The 22,099-nt window shown below is 43.9% G+C and overlaps 1 long non-coding RNA gene across 3 annotated transcripts; it reads right to left on the bottom strand.

Moving 5' to 3' along the window:
* Nucleotides 1–9,119: 9,119 nt before the first annotated feature.
* Nucleotides 9,120–21,781, bottom strand: LOC143693274 (uncharacterized). Of its 3 annotated transcripts, none has more exons than XR_013180778.1 (5): nucleotides 21,633–21,781; nucleotides 16,168–16,274; nucleotides 15,704–15,753; nucleotides 12,575–13,049; nucleotides 9,120–12,316 (listed from the first exon to the last, which is right to left on the bottom strand). It is a non-coding gene; the product is annotated as an uncharacterized LOC143693274 (long non-coding RNA). The 3 variants fall into 3 exon arrangements; XR_013180779.1 differs by lacking the exon at nucleotides 9,120–12,316 and adding an exon at nucleotides 12,404–12,426; XR_013180777.1 differs by lacking the exon at nucleotides 9,120–12,316 and having other exon boundaries at nucleotides 12,460–13,049; nucleotides 21,633–21,780.
* Between the last annotated feature and the right edge of the window lie 318 nt (nucleotides 21,782–22,099).

Below are 22,099 nucleotides of genomic sequence, written 5' to 3' on the forward strand. Positions count from 1 at the left end.
TTGAGGGCAAAGTTGGGCAAAGTTGGGGAAATTTGAGGGCAAAGTTGGGGAAAATTGGGGAAAATTTGGGGAATTCTGAGGGCAAAGTTGGGGAAAATTGTAGAAAAATTGGGGAAATTTGAGGGCAAAGTTGGGAAAAATTGTGGGAAAATTGTGGAAAAATTGGGGAAATCTGAGGGCAAAGTTGGGGAAAATTGGGGAAATTTGAGGGCAAAGTTGGGGGGAATTTGGGGAATTCTGAGGGCAAAGTTGGGGAAAATTGAGGGCAAAGTTGGGGAAAATTGGGGAATTTGGGGGGCAAAGTTGGGGATTTGGGAAAAATTCCTGGAATTCCTGGGAAAAATGGTGAAATTCTCTCAGAAAAGTTCCTGGAATTCTGCAGAAAAAAAAAACCCTGAAATTCCTGGGAAAAATTCCTGGAATTCTGCAGAAAAAAAAAAAAAACCTGAAATTCCTGGGAAAAATTCCTGGAATTCTCTGGGAAAAGGATGAAATTCCTGAGGAAAATGGCAAAATTTCCAGGAAAAAACCCCAAAATTCCTGGGAAAAAGGGTGAAATTCCTGGAAAAACCCAAAAATTTCTGGAAAAATTCCTGGAATTCTGCAGAAAAAACACCCAAAATTTCCAGGAAAAAAGCCCAAAATTCCTGGGGAAAATCCTGAAATTCCCAGGAAAAAAACCCCAAAATTCCTGGGGAAAATGGCAAAACCCTGAAAATCCCAGGGAAAACCTTGAAATTCCCTTGGAAAACCCCAAAATTCCCCAAAAAACCCCAAAATTCCCAAAAAAAACCCCGAAATTGCTGGGGGAAGCCCCTGGAATGTTCTGGAAGTGCGGGCGCGGCTCCTGTGGGGAATTTTAGGGGCAAAGTTGGAGAAAATTGGGGGGAAATTGGGGAAATTTGAGGGCAAAGTTGGGGAAAATTGGGGGGAATTTGGGGAATTCTGAGGGCAAAGTTGGGGATTTGGGAAAAATTCCTGGAATTCTCTGGGAAAAAGGAGGAAATTTCCAAGAAAAACCCCAAATTCCTGGGGGAAAACAGTGAAATTCCCAGGAAAAAACCCCAAAATTCCTGGGGAAATTGGGGGCAAAGTTGGGGAAAAGTGGGGAAACTCTGGGGAAAATTGGGGAATTCTGAGGGCAAAGTTGGGGATTTGGGAAAAAAATCCTGAAATTCTCTGGGGAAAAAAAAAATCAAAATTCTTGAGAAAAAATCTGAAATTTCTGGGAAAAACAATGAAATTCCCAGATTTTCTCAGGAATTCCAGAAATTTAATCCCAAAAAATGCCCAGATTTTCCCCCAAATTTGGGAATCTTCACCCCAAAATTCCCAGATTTCCCCAGGAATTTTACAATTTCGATCCTCAAAACCTCCAAAATTCCCAGATTTTTCCCGGAATTTCGATCCCCAAACCCCCAGAATCCCCAGGAATTCTGGATTTTCTGGAAATTCCTGGAGTTTTCTGGAAAAAACCCCAAATGGCAAAACCTGGAAAATCCCAGGAAAAACCTTGAAATTCCGTGGGAAAATGGCAAAAATTCCTGAAAAAAAACCCCAAAATTCCCGGGAAAAATTCCTGGAATTCTCTGGGAAAAAGGATGAAATTCCCAAGGAAAATGGCAAAATTGGCAGGAAAAAGTCCTGGAATTCTGCAGGAAAAAAAAACCAAAATCCCTGGGTGAAAAATTCTGAAATTCCTTGCAAAAATTCCTGGAATTCTCTGGGAAAAACCCAAAATTCCTGGGGAAAATGGCAAAACCCTGAAATTCCAAGGAAAACTTTGAAATTCCCTGGGAAAATTGCAAAATTTCCAGGAAAAAGTCCTGGAATTCTGCAGGAAGAAAAAACCCAAATTCCTGGGAAAAAAATGCTGGAATTATCTGGGGAAAAAAATCAAAATTCCTCAGATAAAAATCTAAAATTTCTGGGAAAAATTCCTGGAATTCTCCAGAATAAAACACCCAACATTTCCAGGAAAATCTCCGAAATTCCCGGGAAAAACAATGAAATTCCCAGGACAAATTCCTGGAATTCTGCAGAAAAAACCCCCAAAATTTCCAGGAAAAAAAAAAACCAAAATTCCTGGTGAAAAAATCCTGGAATTGTGTAGGAAAAAACCCCAAAAATTCCTGGGAAAAACGACGAAATTCCCAGGAAAACACCGGAATCCCCAGGAATCCTGGATTTTCCCGATTTTCCTCCGATGATTCCCCCCCCCGTGTTCATTTCCCAGGTGGTTCCTCCCCAGCTGCTCCCCCCGGATTCCACAATTTCGATCCCCAAAACCTCCAAAATTCCCAGATTTTTCCTGGAATTTCGATCCCCAAACCCCCAAAATTCCCAGATTTCCCTCGGAATCCCCAGGAATCCCCTGGATTTTCCCGATTTTTTCCCGATTTTTCCCCGATGATTTTTCCCCCCCCCCCCCCCCCGTGTTCATTCCCCAGGTGGTTCCTCCCCAGCCCCAGGGGCTCCCCCCCGGTCGCTGCTGTTGCCGCTGCCCCTGCCCCGGGCCCTGCGCGCGCTCACGGCCGGGAGCGGACCGGAAAACACGGAAACGGGAACAGGGAACGGGGAATGGGAACGGAAACCACGGGACGGAAAACGGGGAATGGGAACGGGAACGGGAACGGACCGGAAACCACGGGATGGAAAACGGGAACGGGGAATGGGAACGGACCGGAAACCACGGAAACGGGAATGGGAACGGAAACCACGGAACGGGAAACGGGAACGGGGAATGGGAATGGGAATGGACAGGAAACAACGGGATGGAAAACGGGAACGGGGAATGGGAACGGACCGGAAACCACGGGATGGAAAACGGGAACGGGAATGGACCGGAAACCATGGGATGGGAACGGATGGGAAACAATGGGAATGGGAATGGGAACAGGAAATGGGAACGGACCGGAAACCATGGGATGGACAAATGGGAACGGGGAATGGGAATGGACGGGAAACCACGGAATGGAAAACGGGGAATGGGAATGGGAATGGACCAGAAACCACGGGATGGGAACGGGAACGGGGAATGGGAACGGACCGGAAACCACGGAACGGGAACGGGGAATGGGAACAGGAACGGATGGGAACCACGGGATGGGAAATGGGAACGGGGAATGGGAATGGACGGGAAACCATGGGAATGGGAACGGGAATGGGAAAATGGGAACGGATGGGAAACCACGGAATGGAAAACGGGAACAGGGAATGGGAATGGGAATGGACCGGAAACCACGGGATGGAAAACGGGAACGGGAAATGGGAACGGACCGGAAACCACGGAACGGGAAACGGGAACGGGGAATGGGAATGGGAATGGGAATGAGGGGGAAATCATGGAATGGGAACGGGAACGGGGTGAGAATGGGGGGATTGGGGATTCTGGGGAAAATCTGGGAATTCTGGGGTCAAATTTTGGGATTTGGGGTCAGAATTCCCAAAGGGGAACGGGGTGAGAATGGTGGGAATTTGGGGATTTTGGGGTTGGAATTCTGGGAAAATCTGGGAATTTGGGGTCAGAATTCCTGGGAAATCCTGGGATGGCAAAAGGGAATGGGGTGAGAATGGTGGGGATTGAGGATTCTGGGGTCAAACTTTGGGATTTGGGATCAGAATTCCCAACGGGAACGGGGTGAGAATGTTGGGAATGGGGACAGGAATGGCCGGGAAATCCTGGAATGGCAAAAAGGAACGGGGTGAGAATGGGGAAATTAGGGATTCTGGGGAAAATCTGGGAATTTGGGGTCCAACTTTGGGATTTGAGGCCAGAATTCCCAGAAAATCCTGGAATTGCCAATGGGAACGGGGTGAGAATGGTGGGGATGGGGGACAGGAATGGCCGGGAAATCCTGGAATGGCCAAAGGGAACGGGGTGAGAATGTTGGGAGTTGCGGATTCTGGGGAAAATCTGGGAATTCTGGGGTCAAAATTTGGGATTTGAGGGTTTTGGGATTGGGATTGTGGGGAAAATCTGGGAATTTGGGGTCAGAATTCCTGGGAAATCCTGGAATGGCCAAAGGGAACGGGGTGAGAATGGGGGGAGTTGTGGATTCTGGGGAAAATCTGGGAAATTTGGGGCCAGAATTCCCAGAGGAAACGGGGTGGGAAAATGGGAATGATGGGGATCAGAATTCCCAGAAAATCCTGGAATGTCCAAAGGGAACGGGGAGAAATGGTGGGAATTTGGGTTGGGATTCTGGGAAAATCTGGGAATCTGGAGGTCAAAATTTTGGGATTTGAGGTGGGAATTCCCAGAAAATCCTGGAATTGCCAATGGGAACGGGGTGAGAATGGGGGGATTGGGGATTCTGGGGAAAATCTGGGAATTCTGGGGTCAAACTTTGGGATTTGGGGTTTTTTGGGATCAAAATTCTGGAATTCCTGGAAAAAATCCAGGAATTCTGGGGTGAAACTTTGGGATTTGTGGTAGGGGTTTTCGGATTGGAATTCTGGGAAATTTGGGGTCAAACTTTGGGATTTGGGGCCAGAATTCCCAAAGGGAACGGGGTGAGAATGGGGGGGATTGGGAATTTCCCAATGGGAATTGGGGGAAAATCTGGGATTTGGGGTCAGAATTCCCAGAAAATGCTGGAATGGCAAAAAGGAATGGAGGGAACATCTGGGAATTGGTACAGGAATTCCCAAAAAGTCCTGGAATGGTTTTGGGGTCAAAATTCTGGGAATTTTGGGGAGAAAACCTGGGAGAAATCCAGGAATTTTTTTGCTAAAAGCTCTGGAATTAATTCCTGGGAAAATCTGGGAATTTCGGGGATAAAATTTTGGGATTCACGGGGTTGGGATTGGGATTCTGGGGAAATCTGGGAATCTTGGGGTCTTTGGAATCGAAATTCTGGAATTCTGGGGATAATCCAGGAAAAATCTGGGAATTTGGAGGATTTTTGGGATCAAATTTTGGGATTTGGGAGTTTGGGATCTGAATTCTGGGAAAATCTGGGAAAAATGGGGTCAAACTTTGGGATTTGGGGGTTTTGGGGTCAAAGTTTTCAATAAAAATGGGAATGAAAAAATCCCAAAAATTCCAAACCTCCCTGTGTCCTTTTCCTTGGAATGTTCATTAATGATTATTGGTTATTGATTATTAATTATTGATTATGAGTTATTAATTGTTTATTATCGATTATTGATTATTAATTATGAGTTATTAATTGTTGATTATCGCTTATTGATTATTAATTATTAATTATGAGTTATTAATTGTTTATTATTTATTATTAATTATTGATTATGAGCTATTAATTGTTGATTATCGATTATTGATTATTAATTATTGATTATGAGTTAATAATTGTTGATTATCGATTATTGATTATTAATTATTGATTGGTTTGGGGGGATTTGAAAATTTTTGGGGGGAATTTTTGGTGGAATTTGGGGATTTTTGGGTGGGATTTGGGATTTTTGGGGGGGAATTTTTGGTGGAATTTTGGAGATTTTTTGAGGGATTTTTTTATGACATTTGGGGATTTTTTTTGATTTTTTGCTGGGATTTGGGGATTTTTTTTAGGGATTTTTTTGGTGGGTTTGGGGGATTTTTTGGGGGGAATTTTTTAATGGAATTTGGGGATTTTTTGGGGGGATTTTTTGGTCAGATTTGGGATTTTTGGGGGAACTTTTTGGTGGCATTTCGGGATTTTTTGTGGGATTTTTTTCTGTGGGATTTAGGGTTTTTTTGTAGGATTTGTGGCATTTACGGGATTTTTTAAAATTTTATCATATTTACAGAATTTTATGGGATTTTTTTGTGATTTTATGGGATTTTTTTTAATGTTTGGGATTTTATGGGATTTTCTTTGGGATTTATTTTATTTTATTTTATGGTATTTTTGGGATTTTATGGCATTTTTTTTATGTTTGGGATTTTATGGGATTTTTGGGGATTTTATGGGATTTTCTTTGGGATTTATTTTATTTTATTTTATTTTATGGGATTTTGGGGGATTTTATGGGATTTTTTTTGTATTTATTTTATTTTATGGGATTTTTGGGGATTTTATGGGATTTTTGGGGATTTTATGGGATTTTTTTTGTATTTATTTTATTTTATTTTATGGGATTTTATGGGATTTTTGGGGATTTTATGGGATTTTTTTGGGGGATTTATTTTATTTTATTTTATTTTATTTTATTTTATTTTATATTTTATTTTATTTTATTTTATTTTATTTTATTTTATTTTATTTTATTTTATTTTCATTTATGGTATTTTTGGGAATAATTCCCACCCCGAGAGGGGCAGAGCCCCCATTCCAGGCGGGGTCTGGGGCATTTCTGGGAATGCTGGGAATGCTGGGAATGTTGGGAATGCTGGGAATGTTGGGAATGCTGGGAATGCTGGGAATGCTGGGAATGTTGGGAATGTTGGGAATGCTGGGAATGCTGGGAATGTTGGGATCCCGGGTTTGCCGTTCCCGGCTCTGTGGGCGTGGCCATGGGGGGGGGGGGGATCCCTGCCTCAGTTTCCCTTGGGAATCCCGGGGCCATTGTCCCGGCTCAGGGCCCGTTCCCGACATCCCAAACCCGGCCCCAAGGGGCTCCCGGGGCCATTCCCTGCTCCCAGTCCCCATTGCCCAAAAAATCCCAAAAATTCCCCATTGTCCCAATCCCATTCCTGAATATCCCAATCCCATTCCTGAATATCCCAATCCCATTCCTGAATATCCCAATCCCATTCCCATTATCCCAATCCCATTCCCCATTATCCCAATCCCATTCCTGGTTCCCAATCCCATTCCCATTATCCCAAAAAATCCCATTCCCAATTTCCAATCCCATTCCCCATTATCTTCAATCCCATTCCCCATTCCCAGTTCCCAATCCCATTCCCAGTTCCCAATCCCATTCCCCATTATCCCAATCCCATTCCTAGTTCCCAATCCCATTCCTGAATATCCCAGTTCCCATTCCCAGTTCCCATGGCCCATTCCCAGTCTCTTTCCCTCTATCCTGATTATCCCATTCCCCATTATCCCAATCCCATTCCCAGTTCCCAATCCCATTCCTGAATATCCCAATCCCATTCCTGAATATCCCAATCCCATTCCCAATTTCCAATACCATTCCCCATTATCCCGATCCCATTCCCAATATCCCAATCCTATTCCCGGCTCCCATTCCCTGTTCCCAATCCCTGTTTCCAGTTCCATTCCCCATTATCCCAATCCCATTCCCAGTATCCCAATGACATTCCCCATTCCCAGTCCCATTCCCAAATCCCCATCCCGTTCCCAGTTCCCATTCCCAGTTCCCATGGCCCATTCCCAGTCTCATTCCCTTTATCCCAATCCCATTCCCCATTATCCCAATCCCATTCCTGGTTCCCAATCCCATTCCTGAATATCCCAATCCCATTCCCGAATATCCCAATCCCATTCCCCATTATCCCAATCCCATTCCCAATCCCATTCCCAGTATCCCAGCCCCCACCCCGGTTCCCATTCCCAGTTCCCATTCCCTTTATCCCAATCCCATTCCCAGTTCCCATCATCCCAATCCCATTCCTGGCTACGATTCCCATTCCTGGTTGTCCCAATCCCATTCCTGGTTCTCATTCCCAATTATTCCCAATCCCATTCCCAGTTCCCATTCCTGATTGTCCCAATCCCATTCCCGATTATCCCAGCCCCATTCCCAGTTCCCATTCCCGGTTCCCATTCCCAATGATCCCAATCCCATTCCTGATTATCCCAGCCCCATTCCAGTTTATCCCAGTTCCCAACCCCATTCCCAGTATCCCAGCCCCACTCCTGGTTCCCATTCCCAGTTCCCATTCCCTGTATCCCAATCCCATTCCCAATGATCCCAGTCCCATTCCCAATGATCCCAGCCCTATTCCCAGTGATCCCAATCCCATTCCTGATTGTCCCAATCCCATTCCTGGTTCCCCTTGCCCCATTCCCAGTTCCCCAGGGCCAATTCCCAGTTCCCAACCCCATTCCCGATTATCCCAGCCCCGTTCCCAGTTCCCATTCCCAACATCCCAGCCCCATTCCTGATATTGCAGTTCCCATTCCCAGTTCCCATTCCTGATACCCCAACCCCATTATCCCAACCCCATTCCCAGTTCCCAATGATCCCATTCCCAGTATCCCAGCCCCACTCCTGCTTCCCATTCCCGATTATCCCGTTCCCATTCCCGATATCCCCACAACTCCTCCCAGTCCATCCCAATCCCATCTCCCATATCCCAACCCCATTCCCAATGATCCCAATCCCATTCCCAGTTCCCATTCCCAACTATCCCAATCCCATTCCCAGTTCCCCAGGGCCAATTCCCAGTTCCCAATGATCCCAATCCCATTCCCCATTGTCCCAATCCCATTCCCAGTTCCCATTCCTGGCCCCATTCCCATTTCTGCTCCTGATCCCAATTCCCAGCCCCATTCCCAACTGTCCCAACCCCATTCCCAGTGATCCCAATCCCACTCCCAGTTCCCATTCCCGATTATCCCAGCCCCATTCCCAATTTCCAACCTCATTCCCAATCCCATCCCCGATTATCCCAGTCCCAGTCCTGGCTCCCAACCCCATTCCCAGTTCCCAATCCCATTCCTGGTTCTCATTCCCAATGATCCCAACCCCATTCCCGATTATCCCATTCCCAATGATCCCATTCCTGATGATCCCATTCCCGATTATCCCAATGATCCCATTCCCGATTATCCCATTCCCAATTATCCCAATGATCCCATTCTCAATGATCCCATTCCCGATTATCCCAATGATCCCAACCCCATTCCCGATGATCCCATTCCCGATTATCCCAGTGATCCCATTCCCGATGATCCCATTCCCGTTTATCCCAATGATCCCATTCCCGTTTATCCCAGTGATCCCATTCCCAATAATCCCATTCCCGTTTATCCCAATGATCCCATTCCCGATTATCCCATTCCCCATTATCCCAATGATCCCATTCCCAATTATGCCAACCCCATTCCCGATGATCCCATTCCCGATTATCCCAATGATCCCATTCCCGTTTATCCCAATGATCCCATTCCCGTTTATCCCACTGATCCCATTCCCGATTATCCCAACCCCATTCATTCCCCGAATCCCAAATTCCCAACAAAATTCCCGACACTCCTGAGGCCGTGGTGCCAACGCCGGCGTTTATTGGGGAGAAACAGACGGACATTTGGGGGGGAAAAAACCATGGAATTTTGGGAAAAACAATGGAATTTTGGGGGAGAGGCAGACTTTTGTGAAAATCCCCCGATTTGGGGAAAAAACCCCAGGAATTCTGGGGAAAAATCGAGGGATTTTGGGAAAAAATCCCAACCATCCCCAAATTCCTGTGAATTTTTGGGAGCCAATCCCAGAATTCCCAAAGTTTCCTTTCCCCACCCCTCCCTTTGCCGTTCCCGGGGTTTTTTTGGGAATGTTCCGGATTTGCCGCCATGAATTCCCAAATTTTCCCCGCCCCAAATCCGGTTGGATCCCAGGAATCCGAGAATCCCAAATTCCTCCCAAGTTCCTCCTCTCCCATTTTTTTTTCCTGGGGAATTGTTCGGGATTCCCGAAAAATTCCCCAAAATCCAGAAAATTCTTCCAGGCAGGAACACCCAAAACTGCAGGAACTCATCCCAAAATTTCGGGAAAATCCCCAAATTCCCAATATTCCGGCATTCCAGGTGCATCTGCAGCAGCCCCAGGGTGGAATTTCCCAAAAAAATTGGGATTTTCCCAAAAAAATTCCCATTCCAAGTGAGGTGGGAATTCTCCATCCCGGATCTTCCAGTTGGGAATTCCAGGAATTTTCCTTTTGGGATTTTTCATTTTGGGGTTTTCCTTTTGGGATTTTCCATGAGATTTTCCATTTGGAATTTTCCATGTGAGATTTTCCATTTTGGGATTTTCCATCCAGGAATTCCAGGATTTTCCTTTTGGGATTTTCCATCTGGAATTTTCCATTTGGGATTTTCCATTTTCCATCTGGAATTTTCCACCCGGAGTTTTCCATCTGGGATTTCCACAATTTCCCATTTGGGATTTTCATTCGGATTTTTCCATTTGGGATTTTTTTTCCTGGGATTTTTCCATTTGGGATTTTACATCCTGAATTTTCCTTATGGGATTTTTCATTCAGATTTTTCCCTATGGGATTTTCCCTCTGGAATTTTCCATTTGGGCTTTTCCATCCCAAATTTTCCATTTGGGATTTTTTTTTCCTGGGATTTTCCATTTGGGATTTTCCATCCTTATTTTTCCTTTTGGGATTTTTCCCTCTGGAATTTTCCTGTTTGGGATTTTCCATCCTAAATTTTCCCTCTGGGATTTTCCCTCTGGAATTTCCCATCTGGGATTTCTCCAGTTGGAATTCCAGGATTTTCCATTTGGGATTTTCCACCCAAAATTTCCCATTATGGAATTTTCCATCCAGGATTTTCCATCAGGGAAATCCTCTCTGATTTTCCATTTGGGATTTCCCATTTTGGGATTTTCCATCCATAACTTTTCATTCAGGAATTCCAGGATTTTCCATTTGGGATTTTCCATTTTCCATCCCAAATTTTCCATTTTGGGATTTCTCCATTTGGGATTTTCCATCCTGATTTTTCCTTTTAGGATTTTCCCATCTCCGATTTCCCGTTCAGGATTTTCCATTTTGGGATTTTCCATCCAGAATTTTCCATCCCGGATTTTCCATCTGGGATTTTTCCATTTGGAATTCCAGGATTCTTCATTTGGGATTTGCCATTTTCCCTCTGGAATTTTCCATCCAGAATTTTTCATCCGGGAATTCCAGGATTTCCCATTTGGGATTTTCCATTTTGGGATTTCCCATCTGAAATTTCCCATTTGGGATTTCCCCTTTGGGATTCTCCATCCCAAATTTCCCATTTGGAATTTTCCATTTAGGATTTTCTATTTGGGATTTTCCCTCCGGAATTTTCTCTCCAGAATTTTCCATTTGGGATTTTCCCATTTGGGATTTTCCCATTTGGGATTTTGCATTTGGGATTTTCCATTTTCCATCTGGGATTTTCCATCCAGGGCTTCCCCTTTGGAATTTTCCTTCTGGAATGTTTCATCCGGAATTTTCTATCCAGAATTTTCCATTTGGGATTTTCCCATCTGGAATTTTCCTTCTGGAATGTTTCTATTTGGGATTTTCCATCCCAAGTTTCTCATTTGGGATTTTCCATCCAGGATTTCCCGTTTGGGATTTTTTTTTTCCATCCAGGATTTTTCATCTGGAATTTTTGATCCAGGAATTCCAGAATTTTCCATTTTGGGATTTTCCCCATTTGGGATTTTCCATCTGGGATTTTCCATCCGGGATTTTCCATTTGGGATTTTCCTTCTGGAACGTTTCATCCGGAATTTTCTATTTGGGATTTTCCATCCCAAATTTCCCATTTGGGATTTTTTTTTTCCATCCAGGATTTTCCATCTGGGATTTCCCATTCGGGATTTTCCATTTTGGAATTTTCCCATTTAGGATTTCCCACCCTTCATTTCTCTGAGCTCCGTCCCAACGCTGCAATTCCCAAATTTTTTTTTTTTTCCCAAGAAATTCCAGTTATCCCAGGAAAAATCCCCATTCCTGCAGCTCCTTCCCCCAAAACCCCCCAGGAAATCCCAGGAAAACCTGGGATGATCCCAAAAAAAATCCAGGAAAATCCCAGGAAAAACCTGGGACCATCCCCAAAAAATCCCAGAAAATCTCAGGAAAACCAGGAACGATCCCAAAAAGTACCCCAGGGAATCCAGGGAAAATGGGGAAGCATCCCAAAAAACCCTGGAGAATCCCAGGAAAACCCAAAACAATTCCAAAAAATCCCCACAAAACCCCTCAGGAAATCCCAGAGAAATGGGAACAAATCTCCTGAAGAAACCCCAAAAATCCCAGGAAAATTGGGGGTGATCCCAAAAAAACCCCAAACCCTGGAGAATCCCAGGAAAACCCCAGAACAATCCCAAAAAATCCTCGGGAAATCCCAGGAAAACTCAGGGGTGATCCCAAAAAAACCCCAGAGAATCCCAGGAAAAACCCAAAACCCCTCAGGAAATCCCACCCAAAACCCGGGACGATCCCAAAGAAATCCCCAGAAAAACCCAAAAAAATCCCAGAATATCCCAGGGATGGTGCCCAAAAAACCCCTCAGGAAATCCCAGGAAAATGGGGACAAATCCCCTGAAGAAACCCCAAAAATCCCAGAAAAGCTGGGGGTGATCCCAAAAAAACCCCCAAACCCTGGAGAATCCCAGGAAAACAATCCCAAAAAAAGCCCGGAGGATCCCAGGAAAATCCCAAAACCCCTCAGGAAATCCCACACAAAACCTGGGACGATCCCAAAAAATCCCAGGGAAATCCCAAAAAAAACCCCTCAGGAAATCCCAGGAAAACCTGGGATGATCCCAAAAATACCCCTCAGGAAATCCCAGGAAAACCTGAGATGATCCCAAAAAAACCCCAGAGAATCCCAGGAAAACCCAAACCAATTCCAAAAAAAAAAACCCAAAAAAACCCCCAAACCCTGGAGAATCCCAGGAAAACCCCAGAAAATCCCAAAACCCCTCAGGAAATCCCACACAAAACCTGGGATGATCCCAAAAATATCCCAGGGAAACCCCAAAAAAATCCCAGAATATCCCAGGGATGGTGCCCAAAAAAACCCTCAGGAAATCCCAGGAAAACCTGGGACGATCCCAAAAAACCCCAGAGAATCCCAGGAAAACCGGGGACGATCCCAAAAAAACCCCTCAGAAAATCCCTGGAAAACCTGGGATGATCCCAAAAAACCCCAGGAAAATGGGAGCGACCCCAAAGCCCAAGCGGCGCCTCCGAGGGATTTGGGGAATTTTTGGGAATTTTTGGGAATTTTTGGGAATTTTGGCGCTCCCGGAAGGTTCAGTAGACGCAGAGATCCGGGAATTTCATCTCGTACACCGGGATGGAGTGGGGGGGCTGGGATTGGGATTGTTGGGATTGGGATTGTTGGGATTGTTGGGATTGTTGGGATTGGGATGGGCCCAGCACGGCCGGGACGGCCCCGGAGGGACTCGGGGGAGGCCTGGGGGAAACACGGGAAAAAATGGGAAAAGGGAATTTGGGGAAAATGGGGAAAGGGGATTGGGAAATGGGATTTGGGGTGGGGAAAGGGGATTTGGGAATGGGATTTGGGATGGGGAAAGGGGAATTTGGGAATGGGGAAAATGGGGAATTGGGAACGGGGAAAATGGGATTTGGGAATGGGGAAAATGGGATTTGGGAATGGGGAATTGGGATTTGGGAATGGGATTTGGGGTGGGGAAAGGGGAATTTGGGAATGGGGAAAATGGGATTTGGGAATGGGATTTGGGAATGGGGAAAGGGGATTTGGGAATGGGGAAAAGGGGGAATTGGGAATGGGGAAAATGGGATTGGGGAATGGGATTTGGGATTGGGGAAAATGGGATTTGGGAATGGGGAAAAGGGGGAATTTGGGAATGGGGAAATGGGATTGGGGAATGGGGAATTGGGATTGGGGAAAATGGGATTTGGGAATGGGGAAAATGGGATTTGGGAATGGGGAAAAAGGGGGAATTGGGAATGGGGAAATGGGATTTGGGAATGGGGAAAGGGGATTTGGGAATGGGGAAAGGGGGGAATTTGGGAATGGGAAAATGGGATTTGGGAATGGAAAATGGGAAAAGGGAATTGGGGAAATGGGATTGGGGAATGGGGAAATGGGGGAATTGGGATTTGGGGAATTGGGAAGGAAAAGGGGGTTTGGGGCGGGAAAAATGGGATTTGGGAATGGGATTTGGGAATGGGAAAAGTGGGAATTTGGGGAAGGAAATTAGGAAGGAAAAGGGGGTTTGGGGTGGGAAAGGGGATTTGGGGATGGAAAAATGGGAAGGAAAAGGAAGTTTCAGGCAGGAACAGCAGGAATTCCCAGATTCCCCGTTACTGATCCCAAAATCCCAGCCCCAATCCCAAACTCCCATTCCCAATCCTAACTTCCCATTCCTGAATAATTCCCAATCCCAAATTCCCGAATTCCCAGTCCCAAGGTCCCATTCCCACTCCCAAATCCCATCCCCGATCCCAAATTCCCAATCCTGAATTCCCAATCCCAAATTTCTGTCTCCGATCCCAAAATTCCCTCATTTCCCTGAATTCCCCAATTCCCAGTCCCAAATTCTCTCATTCCCAAATCCCCAATCCCAAATTCCCGAATTCCCCCCTCATTCCCAAATTCCCAATTCCCCCCCCCAGTTTCCACATTCCCAAATTTCCCGAATTTCTATTATTCCCAAACAACTCCCAAACAATTCCCAATCCCACACCCTGTCATTCCCACATTCCCCATTCCCATTCCCCAATTTCCCCCATTCCCATTCCCCATTCCCATATTCCCGAATTTCCCCCATTCCCAAATTTCCCCATTCCCCCATTCCCCAATTTCCCCATTCCCAAATTTCCCCCATTCCCATTCCCATAGTCCCCATTCCCCCATTCCCGAATTTCCCCATATTCCCCAATTTCCCCCATTCCCATTCCCCGTATTCCCATATTCCCGAATTTCCCCCATTCTCAAATTTCCCCATTCCCTATTCCCCCATTCCCGAATTTCCCCATTCCCCCATTCCCTCCATTCCCATTCCCCATTCCCATTCCCCATTCCCGTTCCCAATATTCCCGTCCCCAATCCCACATTCCCGACTCTGATCCCAAATTCCCAACCCCGGTCCCAAATTCCCATTCCCAAATTTTCATTCCCATTCCCAAATCCCAATCCCAAATTCCTGCTGCCATTCCCAAATCCCATCCCCCGATCCCAAATCCCGTCCCATTCCCCAATTCCCAATCCTGAATTCCCTCATTCCCAAATTCCCAACTCCCCCCTCATTCCCCCATTTCCCTCATTCCCAAACAATTCCCAGACAATCCCCATCCCATTCCCATTCCCTCTCTCCTATCCCCCATTCCCACATTCCTGAATTCCCACATTTTCAAATTTCCCCCATTCCCGTTCCCATTCCCGTTCCCCCATCCCCATCCCCATCCCCATCCCCATTCCATTCCCATTCCCCATTCCCATTCCCCCATTCCCATTCCCATTCCCCCATTCCCATTCCCATTCCCATTCCCATTCCCCCATTCCCCATTCCCATTCCCATTCCCATTCCCATTCCCATTCCCATTCCCATTCCCCATCCCCATTCCCCCATTCCCCATTCCCATTCCCATTCCCATTCCCCATTCCCCATCCCCATTCCCCCATTCCCCATTCCCATTCCCATTCCCATTCCCATTCCCCATTCCCATTCCATTCCCATTCCCCATTCCCATTCCCCATTCCCATTCCCATTCCCATTCCCATTCCCATTCCCATTCCCATTCCCATTCCCCATTCCCCATCCCCATTCCCCCCATTCCCATTCCCCCATTCCCCATTCCCCCCATTCCCATTCCCATTCCCCCATTCCCATTCCCCATTCCCCATTCCCAATCCCATTCCCATTCCCATTCCCCATTCCCATTCCCCATTCCCATTCCCATTCCCCCATTCCCCATTTCCCATTCCCATTCCCATTCCCCATTCCCCATTCCCCCATCCCCATTCCCCCATCCCCATTCCCCATCCCCATTCCCATCCCCATTCCCACATTCCCGATATTCCCGAATTTCCCAATATTCCCGATATTCCTGATATTCCCCATGTTCCCGTGTTTCCCTCACCTGACGCTCATGTGCAGGATCTGGTTCAGTTTGCTCTGCAGCAGCGACGCCTGCAGGAAACACCCAAACCAATTAACGCAGTAATTAACTCATTACCTCGTTAACGAACGGGAACCGTTAATTGACTGATGGAACACCCAGCCCAATTAACTCAGTAATTAACTGATTACCTCGTTAATGGGAACCATTGATTCACTAACAGGAAACACCAGGATCCATTCCCAGATTTATTCCCAGGCTCATTCATTCCACAACAATTCCTGGCTTCATTCTTGGGATAATCCCAGCTTTAATCCCAGATTTATTGCTGGGATAATTCCAGGATCAATTCCCAGATTTATTCCCGGGATCGTTCATTCCCGTAGTAATTCCTGGCTTCATTCCTGGGATAATCCCATCTTTAATCCCCTCTCTAATCCCATTTCTAATCCCATTTTCCTCCCGTGTTGTTCCCCGTTGCTGACCCTGGCCCCGCAGTGCGCCGCGATCTCCTCGAACGGCGCCTTCTGGAACCTCTGCACCAGCAGCCGCCGCCGCTCCCGCTCCTGCTCCTCCGCGGCCACGCTGTCGGCTGGGGGATGACAGCAACGGGGCAAAAAATGGGCAAAAAACGGGGAAAAAAATGGGTAAAAAATGGGCAAAAAAACGGGGGAAAATGGGCAAAAAACAGGGAAAAAAGGGGAAAAAATGGGCAAAAAATGGGGAAAAAACGGGAAAAAAACGGGGAAAAAATGGGCAAAAAATGGGAAATAAATGGGCAAAAAATGGGCAAAAAATGGGCAAAAATACGGGCAAAAAACAGGGAAAACGGGAAAAAACAGGAAATATATGGGCAAAAAACGGGAAAAAAACCGGGCAAAAATGGGCAAAAAAAATGGGAAAAAAATGGGCAAAAAACGGGGAAAAAAATGGGCAAAAAACGGGAAAAAAAATGGGCAAAAATGGGGAAAAAAAGGGCAAAAAACGGGAAATAAATGGGCAAAAAACGGGGAAAACAAAGCAACAAAAATTCCCATTCCATTCCCAAAAATCCCACCCGAAAAAACTCCTAAAAATCCTAAAGAATGCCCAAAAATCCTTTAAAAAAGCCCAAGTACTTCCACAAAAAAACAGCCCCATAAATTCAAATGAAGTTACCCACAAAATTCCATAGACATAAAATAAAAATTCCTCGAAAAATCCCCCCCAAAACCCATGAAAAATTCCCCCCAAAAAGCCCTGAGAAATCTCCCCCCAAAACCCAAAGAATTCCCAACAATCCCCCAATAAAACCCCCCAAAATCCTTAAAAAAACCCCAAAAAATCCCCCCCAAAACCCCATAAAAATAAAATTCCCAAATAAAATCCCAACAAATTCCCCCAAAAAATCCCAAAAAATTCCCAAAAATCCCCTTTATAAACCCGCCTGAAAATCCTTTTAAAAAACCCAAAAATGCCCCCCAAAACTCCTGAAAAATCTCCCCAAAAATCCTAAAAAATTCCCCAAAAATCCCAACAAATTCCCCAAAAACTTCCCAAAAATTCCCCTATAAAACCCCTGAAAATCCTTAAAAAAACCCAAAAAATTCCCCCAAAACCCCATAAAAATCCCAAAAAATCCCAACAAATTCCCCAACAAATTCCCCAAAATCCCCAATAAACCCCCCCAAAATCCTTTAAAAAACCCAAAAATCCCCCCTAAAACTCCCAAAAAAATTCCCCCCAAAACCCCAGAAAAATCCCCAAAAAATTCCCAGAAATTCCCCAATAACCCCCCCACAAAATCTTGCAAAAAAAACCCCCAAAAACCCCTGAAATATTCCCTCCAAAATTCCCAAAAAATTCCCAAAAATTGCCCAACCCCCCCCCCCGAAAATCCTTAAAAAAAACCCCCAAAAATTCCCCCCAAAACCCCATAAAAATCCCCCAAAAATCCCAAAAATCCTCCAATAAACCCCGCCCAAAATCCTTTAAAAAAACCAAAAAATTCCCCCCCCAAAAAAAACCCTGAAAAATCTCCCCAAAAACCCCATAAAAATCCCAAAAAATCCCCCAATAAAATCCCCCTGAAAATTCTTTAAAAAACCCCAAAATTCCCCCAAAAACCCCTGAAAATCTCCCCCAAAACCCCATAAAAATCCAAAAAAAATTCCCAAAAATCCCCCTATAAACCTCCTGAAAATCCTTTAAAAAACCCAAGAAATCCCCCTAAAAACCCCTGAAAAAATCCAAAAAAATTCCCAAATAAAATCCCCAAAATCCCCCTATAAACCCCCCTGAAAATCCTTCCAAAAACCCCAAACCCCCCCCTAAAAAATTCCCCCCAAACCCCCAAAAAATCCCAAAAAAATCCCCCAATAAACCCCCGGAAAATCCTTAAAAAAACCCCAAAAATACCCAAAAAATCCCTGAAAAATCCCCAAAAAAATTCCCAAAAATCCCCCAATAAACCCCCCTGAAAATCCTTTAAAAAACCCAAAATGTCCCCCCCAAAAACCCCTGAAAAATTTCCCCCAAAACCCCATAAAAATCCCCAAAAATTCCCAAATAAAATCCCCAAAAATCCCCCAATAAACCCCCCCAAAATCCTTTAAAAGAACCCCAAAAAACCCCTAAAACTCCCAAAAAATTCCCCTCAAAACCCCACAAAAATCCCCCCAAAAAATCCCAAAAATCCCCCTATAAACTTTCCCCAAATCCTTTTTAAAAAACCCCAAAAATCCCCCCAAAAACCTCATAAAAATAAAAAAAAATTCCCCCCAAAAAATCCCCAAAAATTCCCCCAAAAATTCTAAAAAAATCCCAAAAATCCCCCAATAACCCCCCCAAAATCCTTTTAAAAAAACCCCAAAATCCCCCTCAAAACCCCTGAAAAATCTCCCCAAAACCCCCAAAAAATCCCAATAAATTCCCAAATAAAATCCCAAAAAATTCCCCAAAAAATCCCAAATAACATCCAAAAAAATTCCCCCAAAATTCCCAAGAATTCCCATAACCCCCCCCAAATCCTTTAAAAAAACCCCCAAAATCCCCCCAAAAATCCTAAAAAGTTCCCAACAAATCCCCCAATAAACCCCCCCAAAATCCTTAAAAAAAACCTAAAAATCCCCCCAAAAACTCCTGAAAAATTCCCCCCAAAACCCGATAAAAATCCCAATAAATTCCCCCAAAATTCCCAAAAATCCCCCAATAAACCCCCCTGAAAATCCTTTAAAAAACGCCCCCAAAAAACCCTGAAAAATTCCCCCCAAAACCCCATAAAAATAAAAAAAAATCCCAATTAAAATCCCAAAAAATTCGCAAAAAAATCCCAGAAAATTCCCAAAAAACTCCCCCAAAAATTCCCAAAAATCCCCCAATAAACCCCCCTGAAAATCCTTTAAAAAACCCAAGAAATCCCCCCAAAAACCCCTGAAAAATTCCCCCAAAGCCCCATAAAAATCCCAATAAATTCCCAAATAAAATAAAAATTCCCCAAAAAATCGCAAAAAATTCCTGAAAATCCCCCAATAAGACCCCCTGAAAATCCTTAGAAAACCCAAAAAGATCCCCCCAAAACCCCATAAAAATAAAAAAATTTCCAAATAAAATCCAAAAAAATTCCCCAAAAAATTCCAAAAATTTCCCCAATAAACCCCCCTGAAAATCCTTTAAAAAACCAAAAAAATTCCCCCCAAAACCCCAGAAAATTCATAAAAATTCCCAAATAAAATCCCAAAAAATTCCCCAAAAAAATCCCAAAAATTCCCCAATAAACCCCCCTGAAAATCCTTTAAAAAACCCCAAAAAATGCCCCAAAAAACCCGGAAAAATTCCCCCCAAAACCCCATAAAAAGAAAAAAATTCCCAATTAAAATCCCCCAAAAATCCCAGAAAATTCCCAAAAATTCCCCAAAAAATTCCCCAAAATCCCCCAATAAAGCCCCCTGAAAATCCCTTAAAAAAAAACCCAAAAAATCCCCCCAAAAGCCCTGAAAAATCTCCCCCAAAACCCCATAAAAATCCCAAAATTCCCCAAAATCCCCCAAAAAAACCCCCCTGAAAATCCTTAAAAAAATCGCCCCCAAAAACCCCTGAAAAATTCTCCCCAAAACCCCATAAAAATCCCAAAACAATTCCCAAAAATCCCCCAATAAAACCCCCTGAAAATCCTTAAAAAATCCAAAAAATCCCCCCAAAAACCCCTGAAAAATCCAAAAAATTCCCAAATAAAATCCCCAAAAATTCCCCCAAAAATCCCCCAATAAACCCCCCTGAAACTCCTTTAAAAAAAGCCCCAAAAACTCCCCCCAAAACCCCATAAAAATAAAAAAAATCCCAAATAAAATCCCCAAAAAATCCCAGAAAATTCCCCCAAAAAATCCCCCAATAAAGCCCCCTGAAAATCCTTTAAAAAACCCCAAAAATCCCCCCCAAAACCCCATAAAATTAAAGAAAAAATTTCCAAAAAATTCCCCAAAAATTCCAAAAAATCCCCCAATAAAACCCCCCGAAAATCCTTTAAAAAACCCAAAAAATGGCCCCAAAAACCAAGAAAAATTTCCCCCAAAACCCTAAAAAAATCCCAATAAATTCCCAAATAAAATCCCAACAAATTCCCCAAAAAATCCCCCAATAAACCCCCCTGAAACTCCTTTAAAAAAAGCCCCCAAAAATGCCCCTAAAACCCCCAAAAATTCCCCCCAAAACCCCATAAAAATAAAAAAATTCCCAATTAAAATCCCCAAAAAATCCCAGAAAATTCCCAAAAAATTCCCCAATAAACCCCCTGAAAATCCTTTAAAAAACCCAAAAAATGGCCCCAAAAACCAAGAAAAATTTCCCCCAAAACCCTAAAAAAATCCCAATAAATTCCCAAATAAAATCCCAACAAATTCCCCAAAAAATCCCCCAAAATCCCCATAAAACCCCCCCAAAATCCTTTTAAAAAACCCAAAAAATCCCCCAAAAAACCCCTGAAAAATCTCCCCCAAAACCCCATAAAAATCCCAAAAAATTCCCCAAAATCCCCCAATAAACCCCCCCAAAATCCTTTTAAAAAAACCCCAAAAAATCCCCCCCAAAACCCCTGAAAAATCTCCCCTAAAACCCCATAAAAACTCCAAAAAAATCCCAAAAATCCCCCAATAAAACTGCCCCCAAAATCTTTAAAAAAACCCAAAAGGTCCCCCCTCAAAAATTCCTCCCAAAACCCCATAAAAATCCCCAAAAAATTCCCCAAAATCCCCCAATAAACCCCCCTGAAAATCCTTTAAAAACCCAAAAAATGGCCCCAAAAACCAAGAAAAATTTCCCCCAAAACCCTAAAAAATCCCAAAAAATTCCCAAATAAAATCCCAACAAATTCCCCAAAAAAATCCCCCAAGAAACCCCCCTGAAACTCCTTTAAAAAAAGCCCCAAAAATGCCCCTAAAAACCCCCCAAAAATTCCCCCAAAACCCCATAAAAATAAAAAAATTCCCAATTAAAATCCCCAAAAATTCCAAAAAATCCCCCCAATAAAGCCCCCTGAAAATCCTTTAAAAACCCAAAAAATGGCCCCAAAAACCAAGAAAAATTTCCCCCCAAAACCCTAAAAAAATCCCAATAAATTCCCAAATAAAATCCCAACAAATTCCCCAAAAAATCCAAAAATGTCCCAATAAACCCCCCCAAATCCTTTCAAAAAAACCCCAAAAAATCCCCCCAAAAACCCTGAAAAATCTCCCCTAAAACCCCATAAAAATCCCCAAAAATCCCCCAAAAATCCCCAAAAAATGCAAAAAAAATCCCCAAAAAATTCAAAAAAAATCCCAAAAAATTCCCCAAATTCCCACCTAAAAACCCCAAAACTCCCCCCAAAAAGGCCAAAAAATCCTTTAAAACTCCCCCAAAAGCTAAAAACTGCCCAAAAATGCCCAAAATGCCCCAAAAGCCCCAAAAATCCCCAAAATCCCCAAACCCCCCTCACCAATGGCCTTTTTCAGGGTCTCGTAGGTGATTTCCTCAGCCGGGGCCCTCTGGAAAGGAAAATCTGGGATGAGATTGAGGGAAAATCCCAAAAAATCCTAAAAAATAATCCCAAAATATCCCAAAAAAATTCCCCAAAATATCCCAAAAAAAATTCCCAAAACAATCCCCAAAAAAATCCTCAAAAAATCCCCAAAAAATAGAAAAAAATTCCCCAAAAAATCTCAAAAAAATCCCAAAAATCCCCCCAAAAATCCCCCCAAAATGGAAAAGAAAATCCGGGATGAGATTGAGGGAAAATCCAAAAAATCCTAAAAAATAATCCCAAAATATCCCAAAACAATCCCAAAAAAATCCCCAAAAAAAAATCCCCGCAAAAAAATCCCAAAATGGAAAAGAAAATCCGGGATGAGATTGAGGGAAAATCCCAAAAAATCCTAAAAAATAATCCCAAAATATCCCAAAAAA

The sequence above is a fragment of the Agelaius phoeniceus genome, unplaced genomic scaffold (assembly GCF_051311805.1).
Source record: "Agelaius phoeniceus isolate bAgePho1 unplaced genomic scaffold, bAgePho1.hap1 Scaffold_498, whole genome shotgun sequence".
NCBI lineage: Eukaryota > Metazoa > Chordata > Aves > Passeriformes > Icteridae > Agelaius > Agelaius phoeniceus.